The sequence below is a fragment of the Vigna unguiculata genome, chromosome 2 (assembly GCF_004118075.2).
Source record: "Vigna unguiculata cultivar IT97K-499-35 chromosome 2, ASM411807v1, whole genome shotgun sequence".
In the NCBI taxonomy this organism is placed as follows: domain Eukaryota; kingdom Viridiplantae; phylum Streptophyta; class Magnoliopsida; order Fabales; family Fabaceae; genus Vigna; species Vigna unguiculata.
Genome location: NC_040280.1, coordinates 15,052,935 through 15,065,141, shown reverse-complemented (window position 1 = coordinate 15,065,141; position 12,207 = coordinate 15,052,935).

The window sequence follows — 12,207 nt, the reverse complement described above, 5'->3', positions numbered from 1 at the left end:
GTGTCGTCAATATGGTAAATGAGTCATGGTTAACTGCAAGGAGGAGTTAGAGTTTGAGCTGGTAGTTTTTCTTCTATGGCGAACAAGTAAAGATTTCTTGGACATGTGGTATGTTTCAGGGTGATCAAAGGATTCAGATTCAAAGTTAACTTAAATTGTTTCCTTTACAAGGTTTGGGAGCATAAATCTCAAGGGTGACTTGGTTGTTTTCCAATCTCATTCTGGTGGAATGTGGTATCATAGGAAGTGATGTTCCTTGTTTCAAGAAGGTGAGTAAATGGTTGTGCATCAATGTATGGAACAAGTTGAAAAGTGAAGACAGAGTGTTACCGGTATGAGTGTTTGTCTAGTAAAGGCCGCGAAGAACATATGCAAGGGATCTCAGTGGTGAAGCGATTTTAGTTATGTTATGAAGCAGATGTTAGAACAATCACCAACAAACGGTGGGATTCATTATGGCATTGATATCTGAAACGTAACCAGTATCAATAGTTTTTCATTGAATGGTTCTACTAAAAGTGTGAAGTCAAGAGAACAGGTAGAGGAGTCCTTAGAAAAGCAATGGTTTAATCGTAGTGTGTCATCGTGAGTAATCCAGTCTAACAAAGTTTGGAAAGAGAAGTAATTATATGTTAATATCAACGACCATAAGTGGTTAAGATGATTGGGAAACATGTTAAGGGAAAGGAAGTTCTAAGAGTGACTTTAAGTAAGGTTTTACAAGCAAGTTGTTATCAAGGTTTTCTGGCAAGTTTCTCAAGTGTAAAGAAAGTTGTCAAGACGTTGAAGAAGAACATGATCGGCGCTTCAATGATTGATTATTCTTTGCGGTCTATTGTGGCTAAACACATCAGATGTGAAAATGGTTGTTGATCAGAGTGACGCAACGGAATAATGGTGGGATATACTTATCAATAGTGGGAATACAGGAGACGAGGAAGTATCTTACTCATGACCTGGTGGTTGGTGTGGTAATGAGTTCTCTAAAACAACAGAGGTGTCAGTGTTATGAAGATTTGTTAAGGATGTCTAGTGATCATCAACAACTATAAGTATGGAGTTGCATAGAGGGAGATGGATAGGAAACAAGAGAGATGAATTGAGCTATGGTTTTGAGTTGTGCTATCACCTTAGAAGCGGAAAAGTACTAGTATGTGTTTTAAGCAGAAAGAGAATTGCAGTGGTTGGTTCGATAATGAAGGGAAAGAATTGGTGGAGGGATGGTTACAGGTTAGTGGTTTAATAAATGCTGAGGAAGTATCAGAATTTGGTGTTGTTGTTGCTGCAAGTGAAGGGTCTAGTCTGGAAGTGTTATAGCATTGTTATAGACTTTGTTGCTCTAGTCAAAGTCAGTATGAGAAGCATGATTTCATGCGAATGGTGGTGGATAGGGTGGTCAAGAATGTTATGAAGTTGTGTGTGATCAAGTCAGATGAGTGGTACCTCAAGGAAGACACTAGATAATGGGAAGTGATAACAATCATGTTTTAGGTTGAGATCGGTTGAAAATCTTTAAATTTTGGTAAAAACCTACCATAAGTAGTGGAGAACATATGGAAGGTGAGTCGACATATTAGACATAAGTGGGTTAGTTAGGTGTAAAGGATCGTTCAAGTTTTAAGGTAGAAGGTGGAGAGTTGCTTTAAGAGTAGTGACTAATCCAATCTACACTGTTAAACATATATCGCTTAGCACAGAGGCAGAGTTTTCAGTAAGTTTAGGTGTTGTAATCGTTAAGTTAGTCATGTCTAGGTGGTTGTTGTAGAGAACATGATGAGAGCATGGTTTTCTTTCTATCTAACGAGTGAATTTTCGAGGATGAAAATTTTTCTTGTTAGGGAGAATGTGAGACCCTAGAAAATGGCGTTTTAAAAGTGATAGTGGTTTAAAAATAGTGAGACTCGATTATGTTAATATTAAAAGGTTTTAGTATAAATAGAATTGTTATAAACGAGTTTCATTATTTTAAAACACATCATCTCTCTAGAAACCACTTTTCTAGAGTTCTCTGACTTCTCTCTAGAGGTTCTATCTCTCTAGTCGTCTGATTGAATAACCGAGACCATAGGATTGATCCTCTCGGCGAGCTCTTCAAATTGGATCGATCAGTTTCTCCGTTAGTGTAAGTTGAGTTTCCGCTCTCTTTTTTTAGTCTTTTTCTGTTTTCTGTTGCATGCGAGCCTTCTTCTGCTTGCATGCGACGTTTTAATCATCAGTATGAGTCTCTGTTGATCAGTGATCATAACGGTATATCCTGATCGTTCTTGTGATGTTTCTATGTGTAGATAGAGCATCCTGTGGAGTTAGAGGTGTTGACATTTTTAAGGCGTTGACGTTTATAAAGTTGTCTAAACAAGATAACAGGTAAGGGAAGCTAACTATTTTACTTGAATTTCGTATAGAAATCATTCTAATGACTTTGAATTGCATGATTGATTATTGTATGAGTGCTTGAATTGTGTAATTGAGTGTATGCTTGGATTGTGCTAGATTTCTTTACTGTTGCATGTGAGAACAGATTGGGAATCTGGTATTTTTACCTAAGCGAGCAGCTCTCGCCTGAGCGAAAACACCAAAAACTCATCCCCTGTTTTTGCGCGAGATCTCGCCTAGGCGCGCCAGTCTCGCTTGAGCGAGAGTCACTCTCGTCTAAGTGAGACAGCTTAGCCTGAGCGAGAATTCGCCCAGAGTTTGGGTTGCTCTCTATTTCGAGCCTCGCTTAAGCGAGAATGACTCGCCTAAGCGAGAGAGCCCTTTCGCCTGGGCGACACCTTCCAGCTTGGGCGATAACCTTTGCAACTGAATGTTATTTCTCTGTTTCTAATGGATGAAGCTATGTTTAAATGTTAAAATGTGTACTTAGTTACGATATGCATGAATTGTTATGACTAGTAATATGTGTGGTGAAATTGCATGAAGTTGGAATATGAGAAGTGGTTGAACTAGGATTTCAAGGGAAATTCTAAGAGGAATGTTTTAGTGTATGTAAGGACATAAGGACTCAGTTTTGGTTGGTATCCTGACGCTCCTATAACCATTAAGGCTCATGTAGAGCATAATGGATTATGTCGGGAGGAGTAGCAGGAGGTCCTAGTCTGTGGACCCAATTCAGTCACAGACGCGAAGGGGACTTACCTTGGGAGTGGTTGGGTGATAACCCCTTGTGTTCAAACTCTGTAGAGTTTGGGAACCGTCACAGGAGCAAGCCACCAAGAGATCCGATGTCGCTTACATAATCCGGATATTGAGTCTAGAGTCATGTATATGTGCTGTGGTGGTCTATATGATTCTAGTGATAATGAGAAAGATTGCATGGTTTTTGTTTATAATTGAACTGCATGATTCCTTAATCAGATTAGCTTACCCTTATTTTTTGTGTTCCTGTCTTGTGTTGTATGTTTCCTTTTGCTATGATCACCTATTCGGTGGGAGCAGATGTGGTTGTAGTGTCAAAGGCGCTTCTGGAGGATGAAGAGCCATCGTTTCTCTCGTTAAGGAGGAGGTTTCCAGTGGGAGGTTTAACCGTGGTCAGTTTAAGTATAAAGTTTATTAGATTAGTTTAAGTGTATAAGTGATATATTTTTATAGTCATATCTTTTGTAAGACTGTATTAATATATTGTGTACACTGGATTATCTGTTTTGGAACCATGATGAAACTCCCTATTTTTATTAGTTTTAAGCTGCTAAAATTGGGATGTTACATTTATGGTATCAGAGTAGTTCGTCCTTAGGATGACCTGAAGGTTGTGGGTTTGTCATGTCTTGTTTGTGTTAGAGTTCGAGTTTAGTAGAGTTTGTCTCCAAAACCGAAAGTATTAAGAATACAGAAAACGTCTTGATAAAGTAATGAGGGTGTACACTCATGACTAGATCAAAGATTGTTTTCCTTTCTTAATTTTACTGGTTTGAGAAGATAAGAGAGATAGACAAAAGTTTTGGCTATCAATAGATGTTAGAGTTTTGCTTTCTGTGTCCATGTTTGTTTTGTTGCACCTCTGTGGTTTGCGTTTAGTGTTTATAGTGATAGAGGAATGCAGATTGAACGTCAACTTGACCTGCTTACCTTTGTGAGGGTTGGATATAGCTTTTGAGATAACTTTCTGTCTCAAGGATATAGGTTTGTTGTATGAAGTTTATATTGTTTTGTCTCACTTGTGAAGGAACAGGAATCCGTACTTTAATCTCCACTATCATTATTCTCTTCTTTTATTGTAGTTTAATATATATTACAAATATTAAGTGATTGGATATTTTAATTTTAAGAAACGTAATTAAATTAATAATATTGCTAATTTCAGTTACCGCGCACGTAAATTAAATGACAAGATATTATTTTAATATAATTTATATTCTTAAATTTGAAATATAATATTCATCCTCTCTTCTAGACTTAAAATACCCATAGTATAAAAAAAAATATAAACAAATTATCAATTTAATTCACAATTCATCATTCTCCTATCAATATGTGAATCTAAGAAATACTCAAATATTCAAATAATTTTTTAATTTGCTATTTATATCTAAATTTGAAGCTTCTGATTTTGGTCACATCTTCAATAAGGACCAAATTGGTTAATGTTAACAAAAATTGGGACCTAATTGAACAAAAATAACAAATATAGGGACCAAATTGAATATAAAATATTGACTTTGACACGTGGCACACTACTGGATTGACACATGGAGATTTAAAAACAATAAAAAACAATTCAAAAAAAAAATAAAATAAAAAATTCAAAAAAACCATGAAGTGACACGTGGCATGCTCCTTGGTTGACACATGTACATTTAAAAAAAAATTAAAACTTTTAAATTTAAAAAAATATATAAAAAATATAAAAAAAATTCAAAAAAACCACGAAGTGACACGTGACAGACACTATTCATGGCCGTTAATGATTTAAACGGTGTTAGCAAAAAAGGACCCAATTGAACAAAATTGATGAAAATTGGAACTTATTTGAACACAAAATCAAAATTAGGACTTATTTGAAAAAACTTGACGAAAATTAGGACTAAAAAGATATTTTAACCAATAAAGAATGTCGGTTAAAAGTTTTAAATTAGTAAAAGCAACTAATTATAAAGGTGAAAAAATGATTTACTGAAGTATTATGAAATAAAATATAAATATTTTTTATTAAAAGTTTTAATTTAAATCCGAAAGTACAACAAATCGCAATTGTTTATCCTAATTTTTGGTTTGTTTATCGTAACTATTTTTCATTTTTTTACTATAGATCTTACTATAGTTCCTTTAAGAGTGAACTTTTACCCTAACATTCATATTCTAGTATTTGGGAACCGTCACAGGTGCAAGCCACCAAGAGATCTGATGTCGCTTACATAATCCGGATATTGAGTCTAGAGTCATGTATATGTGCTGTGGTGGTCTATATGATTCTAGTGATAATGAGAAAGATTGCATGGTTTCTGTTTATAATTGAACTGCATGATTCCTTAATCAGATTAGCTTACCCTTGCTTTTTGTGTTCCTGTCTTGTGTTGTATGTTTCCTTTTGCGATGATCACCTATTCGGTGGGAGCAGATGTGGTTGTAGTGTCAAAGGCGCTTCTGGAGGATGAAGAGCCATCGTTTCTCTCGTTGAGGAGGAGGTTTCCAGTGGGAGGTTTAGCCGTGGTCAGTTTAAGTATAAAGTTTATTAGATTAGTTTAAGTGTATAAGTGATATATTTTTATAGTCATATCTTTTGTAAGACTGTATTAATATATTGTGTACACTGGATTATCTGTTTTGGAACCATGATGAAACTCCCTATTTTTATTAGTTTTAAGCTGCTAAAATTGGGATGTTACATTTATGGTATCAGAGTAGTTCGTCCTTAGGATGACCTGAAGGTTGTGGGTTTGTCATGTCTTGTTTGTGTTAGAGTTCAAGTTTAGTAGAGTTTGTCTCCAAAACCGAAAGTATTAAGAACAGAAAACGTCTTGATAAAGTAATGAGGGTGTACACTCATGACTAGATCAAAGATTTTTTTCCTTTCTTAATTTTACTAGTTTGAGAAAATAAGAGAGATAGACAAAAGTTTTGGCTATCAATAGATGTTAGAGTTTTGCTTTCTGTGTCCATGTTTGTTTTGTTGCACCTCTATGGTTTGCATATTTAGTGTTTATAGTGATAGAGGAATGCAGATTGAACGTCAACTTGACCTGCTTACCTTTGTGAGGGTTGGATATAGCTTTTGAGATAACTTTTTGTCTCAAGGATATAGGTTTGTTGTATGAAGTAGATCGATGAGCAAGGAAAGTTAAGCTTTGGGTTAGTAGACTGGATAAAGAGGTTAAAGTTTAGCATCAACGTTTAGACTAAGGAAGCTTCAGGGGCAGGCTCACGAGATCAAATATCACAAGTTTTCCAAAAAGAGTTGAGTTCAAAGGTTAGAAATATGGAAAATATCAGTGTATGCCAGTGCAACAATGTTTGGGGAAAATCAACTTGGTTCTACATCCCGACAATTATGAGGTAAGAATGTATTAATATATTGTGTACACTGGATTATCTGTTTTGGAACCATGATGAAACTCCCTATTTTTATTAGTTTTAAGCTGCTAAAATTGAGATGTTACACTTTCCATCTATAAATATTTTTTTTCTATGTTTTTTACTTACGTGGACAACATTAAAAAATTTAAAAATTTAAAAAAATAAAGAAAAAACGAAAGATGAAAAGTACATGGATAAAAGTGAAGGTAGAAACCAAAAAATAAGATGAAAAAAAAATCAATTGAATAAACAGAGATAAAAGAGAGTAAAATTGAAAAGTAAAAGTAAAATAAGTTATCATATTATTAAAAGTAAAATAGGAAAAGTAAAAGTAAACAGCAAAGTTATCATATTTAGGATAATATATATATATATATATATATATATATATATATATATATATATATATATAAATAAAGATGATTACCATCTTTAGTTTAATTATTGATATGATTCAACTCAAATTGAAGGTCGATATAAGTCAAAAAAAAATTTGAATTTGTGGATTTTTTATTTTATTTTGACCAATGAAAAATTTCACGTCTTGTGAAATTTTAATTTTTTTGAGTGAATTTCAAATTCTATTATTTTATTTATTTGAAATATTATTTTAAAATTTTTTAATTTCAATTTTCTTTTAATATTTTCATCCAAATAAGTCAATTTTATTTCAAAAATTTTAAATTTTTTAAATAAATGAATTATCATTATATTACTTCATCCAAACACAACAACTTGATGGCTCTAAATGGTTTATTGGATAGGATATGACATAGTGGTCAAACTAGAAAAGTTCCATTTTACTTAATTATTGTTTTTTATTTTACTTAATCGATATACAAAATAATAAAAATAACATTATTATACATATTTTGTGCTTAAACAAATATAAAGATAATTTATTAATATAAAATATTAAGTGATATGTTAATTACTTTATATATAACTCGATATAAGAGGTGATATAAGTAAGGATTTGTTTCAAATTTAATTTTGAAAGTCAGTAATAGATATAGTCACAAAATAATTTGTATATATATTGGAAGATTCTTAGTCAATAGGTTGAATCTAAATATATTTGGTTACCTTCATCCTTCCACCCCAAATTCATTGTTTTTTTTTTTTGTTTTTTTATGTTTCTCTTAGGAATAGAAATATTAACCAGTGTCTTTGGTGATTAAAAAAAAGTATTATTTTTATATATTATTTGTTTATATGTAAGATGAGAATGGTACAATATTTACATTATGCATGTGAAGTCCCAAAACCTACAACTTCTGATAACATTGCATTCGATGCTCATATCGTGGTTGCTCAACATTATCGAGCCATCGCTACACTCTACCCTTTCTTATCATGATGATGCACAGTCCTTATGGATACATCTCAAACAATTGTTTATGTGTTGTAAACAAAACTCGTATCTTCCAATTAAAGACATCTTTGGGAGAATGCAAAAAACGCAAGAGTGAAGAGGTGTCAACTTTATCTCGTTTATGGGATGAACTTTGCATATGTTGAAAAAGTACATGAGATATAGCCAAACAAGTGGCATCATTTCAAGCGGAAGATTATTTGTTGATAATTGACTTTATTATGTTTTTATTTGTGTTTTTATTTTTAATTTACCATTATCTTTATCTTTTGGATATTTTAGGTTTTATTTAATAGGTTAAAATATTTTTTTTCCAATTTTCGTCAAATTTTGTCAAATAAGTCTTAATTTTGGTTTTGTGTTCAAATAGGTCCTAATTTTTGTCAATTTTGTTCAATTCGGTTCTTTTTTGCTAACACCGTGTAAATCATTAATGGGCATGAAAAGTAACTGTCACGTGTCATTTTGTGGTTTTTTTTTGAATTTTTATTTTTATTTTTTGTATTTTTTTGTATTTTTTTAAATGTCCACGTGTCAATCTAGTAGCGTGTCATATGTCAAAGTTAATGTTTTATATTCAATTTGGTTCCTATATTTGTTATTTTTGTTCAATTTAGTCCCAATTTTGTTTAAAATTAACCAATTTTGTTCCTATCGAAGATGTGACCAAATTTAATTTTTATATCAAAGTTATAATGATGTGAATTTTAATATATTATATAAAAATATTTAATAAAAATGTGAATTTTAATATAAAAATTAAATTTGGTTTCAATTTGGAGAGGGATCAAATTGGTTCATGTTAACAAAAATTGGAACTAAATTAAATAAAAATAACAAATATATGGACCAATTTGAATATAGAACATTGACTTTGACATGTGGCACGCTATTGGGTTGACACGTGGACATTCAAAAAAATCCAAAAAAATTCAAAAAAACCACAAAGTGACACGTGGCAGTCAATGTTCATGGTTGTTAATGATTTAAACGGTGTTAGAAAAAAAAGACCTAATTAAAAAAAATTGACGAAAATTGGGACCTATTTGAATATAAAACCAAAATTAGGACTTATTTGACAAAACTTGAAGAATTGGGACCAAAAAGGTATTTTAACCTATTTAATAAATTTGGAAAAGATAAATATTTTGTTTATCAAATAAGTGGAAATCTCAAATATATAGGAAGATTATCAACAAAATCAGTGGAGTACTGAATATTAAAAGAATATCAACAAAATCAATTATCCACCAAGTTAGTTACTTCAATTATCGGACATAATATTTGAAGAATATCTCAAAATATTAAGCTTTAGAAGATTAAAAGATATATATTCAAGATATTCCAATACAAAATCAAGTACAAAGTTGTAGGCCTAGTCCAATTCAAAAAATCTATAAAGAAGGGGTTTAATAAAGGTGAAAAATAACATCCCATTGTGGGGAAGAACACCCCTTTTGGAGGAGAGACATATTTGGAGAGAAAGAAACTTGATATCTCTACACTTAAAGGTAAAAAGGCATTTTGAAGGCTATAGACATTCAATTTCTACATCAGTCTTATGTTCAATATGTTTAGGAGTGGCTAAAATCCCTTATTCTTGGGAGTTGGGTGTAATGTATTTTTAATTCTCTGTGAATTCTTCATCCAATATAATCGTTTTCCACAATCTCTTATGTATTATTCTTGTTTTAACTACATAATCTATGAATTTTGCAAATGCGGGAGTCCATACTGATCCAAAAGATAGTTTAGAAACCCAAGTTATGATCCTTAATTGCATGTTCTAGATATGATGTATATGTGGGAATACTGGCTAATCCGAAAGATAATTTGGGAAACCTGAGTAGGATAAAATAACTATTGATTTCACATGCTAGACATAGATGTGGTTAGTAGTCATTCTTAAGCATCAACATATTGGCCACTAATGCAAACATAATAGTAAAAATTGCTAGACATAGAGTTTTTATTATTTTAGCTTAGGCTTGTCTGCAAAGAAATTGAGGCACGTTACAAATGATGTGAGTGTGAGAGACTGAAATAAGAATATATTATTTGTTGTTTTTACTTTGAATAGAATCGTGAAACCCAATCCTAGTGAAGTTTTGATCTTTAATTTTTCTTAACCAAGTTATTTGTTTCAATTGTGTCAATTTCTGTTTATATTTTACAATTTAATTATACATTAAAATTTCCTTTAAACCATATATGTTTTGTTATTCTCACCCTTTATCAATAACAAATCAATTAATTTAAACCACGTTAGTCCTTGTGGGCTACGATATATAGACTTGTCCAATGTATTACTTGTACGATTTGGTACACTTGCCAAACACGTAACACTTGTATCATTTTCTTTTTGGTCTAGATGGGCTTTATGCCATCATTCGTTCAAATTTTCTTTCTCAATATTTGTTACCAACCATTGATCAAGCATATCAGCGTGACATACATGATGAACGACTATTGCAGGAACAATCATTCACTCGATTGCATGACAAAAATGTCATAACATTTAGAATTACATCTGATGCATGAGGTAATTTTGTACTCATTACAACAGAGGTGGACATGATGCAAGCTTGTGTTTTTAGCTCATGTGTTCCCCGACTAATAGGGGTATTGACCTCGGGGTGATCGAGGATTCGGCTGTTCTAGAGGGCGTGTGGATAATTCTGACAAGTTTTGTACTCACTACAATAAAGGGGGACATGATGCAAGTTTGTGTTTTTAGCTTCATGGCTTCTCAAACTGGTGGGGGGACCGACCTCGGGTTGATTGAAGATTAGGCCATTCTGGAGGGCGTGGTAGGCGCACAAACAATGTATCTGTGTATGCCAACAAAGCCACAATAGGAAGTAGTAGCAATGGTGATAAAGGTGGGAAGTCTCGGGTCCTATCAAACCCAAGTAAGTCAGCAGAAATATTTGGCATCACTCAAGCACACTAGCAACAACTTCTTGCCATTTTAAATGTTCCTGAAACCAAGGATCTCATTGTTGTTAAGCTTGCCATTCCTTGGATTATTGACAACGGAGCCTCACATCATGGGATAGGAAATTTATCTTGTCTGATAAATGTGAAAAAAAATACAACACACTAGTGGATTGCCAAATGGGAAGGATGTCATTGTTATGAAGGAGTGTATTGTGATTTTGGATGGTGGTTTATAGCTTGATAATGTTTTGTTTATGTCTCAATTAACTTGCAACTTAATTTTGGTGTCACAATTAATTGGTGCTTCCAATTGTATTATTCATTTTACTAATGCATTGTGTGTATAATGCAAGACCGCCCAACGAGGACGTTGATTGGAACAAGTGGATGGACTGATGGACTTTTTTTTTAGGTATACGGAAGGTGCATGCATCACATTGGAAAAGGATTTATTAACTGATATATGGCATAAGTGTTTTAGTCACCCATCAGAAAATGGGGTGTATCTGTGGCTTTACAAGGAGAAGAACAATCACAACTTCAAGTAGAATTGTGTGGAGACTATAAGGAAAATAAGAGAGACAATATAAGTGGTGTGGATGGTGAAGTAGTGTCTCCACATGGAGTTGATATGTTGGTGCAATAAAAAAAATGGAGACAAATATGAGAAGGGGATGAGAAACAAAATTCCACCGAGGATTTTGACACTCATATTATTAGTCTCTTTTGCACAAATTAGACATTCAAGATCTTCATGCTTCAACTTGAGAGGATATCGAGATAATTGAGATACTATCATTATAGTTATTTATTTTATTAGAAAATATATTCTTATCCTAAACATTATGGATATCTTTAATAGTGATATTTTAACTTTATATATATATATATATATGACGATTTCTTCCTTTAAAAGATTAAAAATTTGAAAAATATTATATTGATATTAGAAGTTATTGATCAAGACTTAATGAGCATGCTCTCTTCTTCAAAGAATATGATATTATAATATAAAGACAAAAGGAAAATGTTAATTTTCAAAAGCTTAATATATTAGTCAATTTCATTTGTATTCCACACACTATTATTTAAATATAGTGTGTTAATTTTGTTATTTATCATTGGCTTAGAGTACAAGTGTGAATTCAGTACTCCAAACCAGTATTTTAAAATTTTTTAAAATTAAAATCTTCAAATAGGATAGAACAATAATTTAATCAACGTTTAATTTGTACATTATAATAAAAATATTTTTTTTATTGCAAGTGTATAATAAAGATCATATGCTCATGCAATTTTAAAATTTTGAGGTGAGAAAATATCCAATTTTTTTATCCATTCAAAATTTATTTTATTAAAAATTTAATCTATTTAAAATTTAT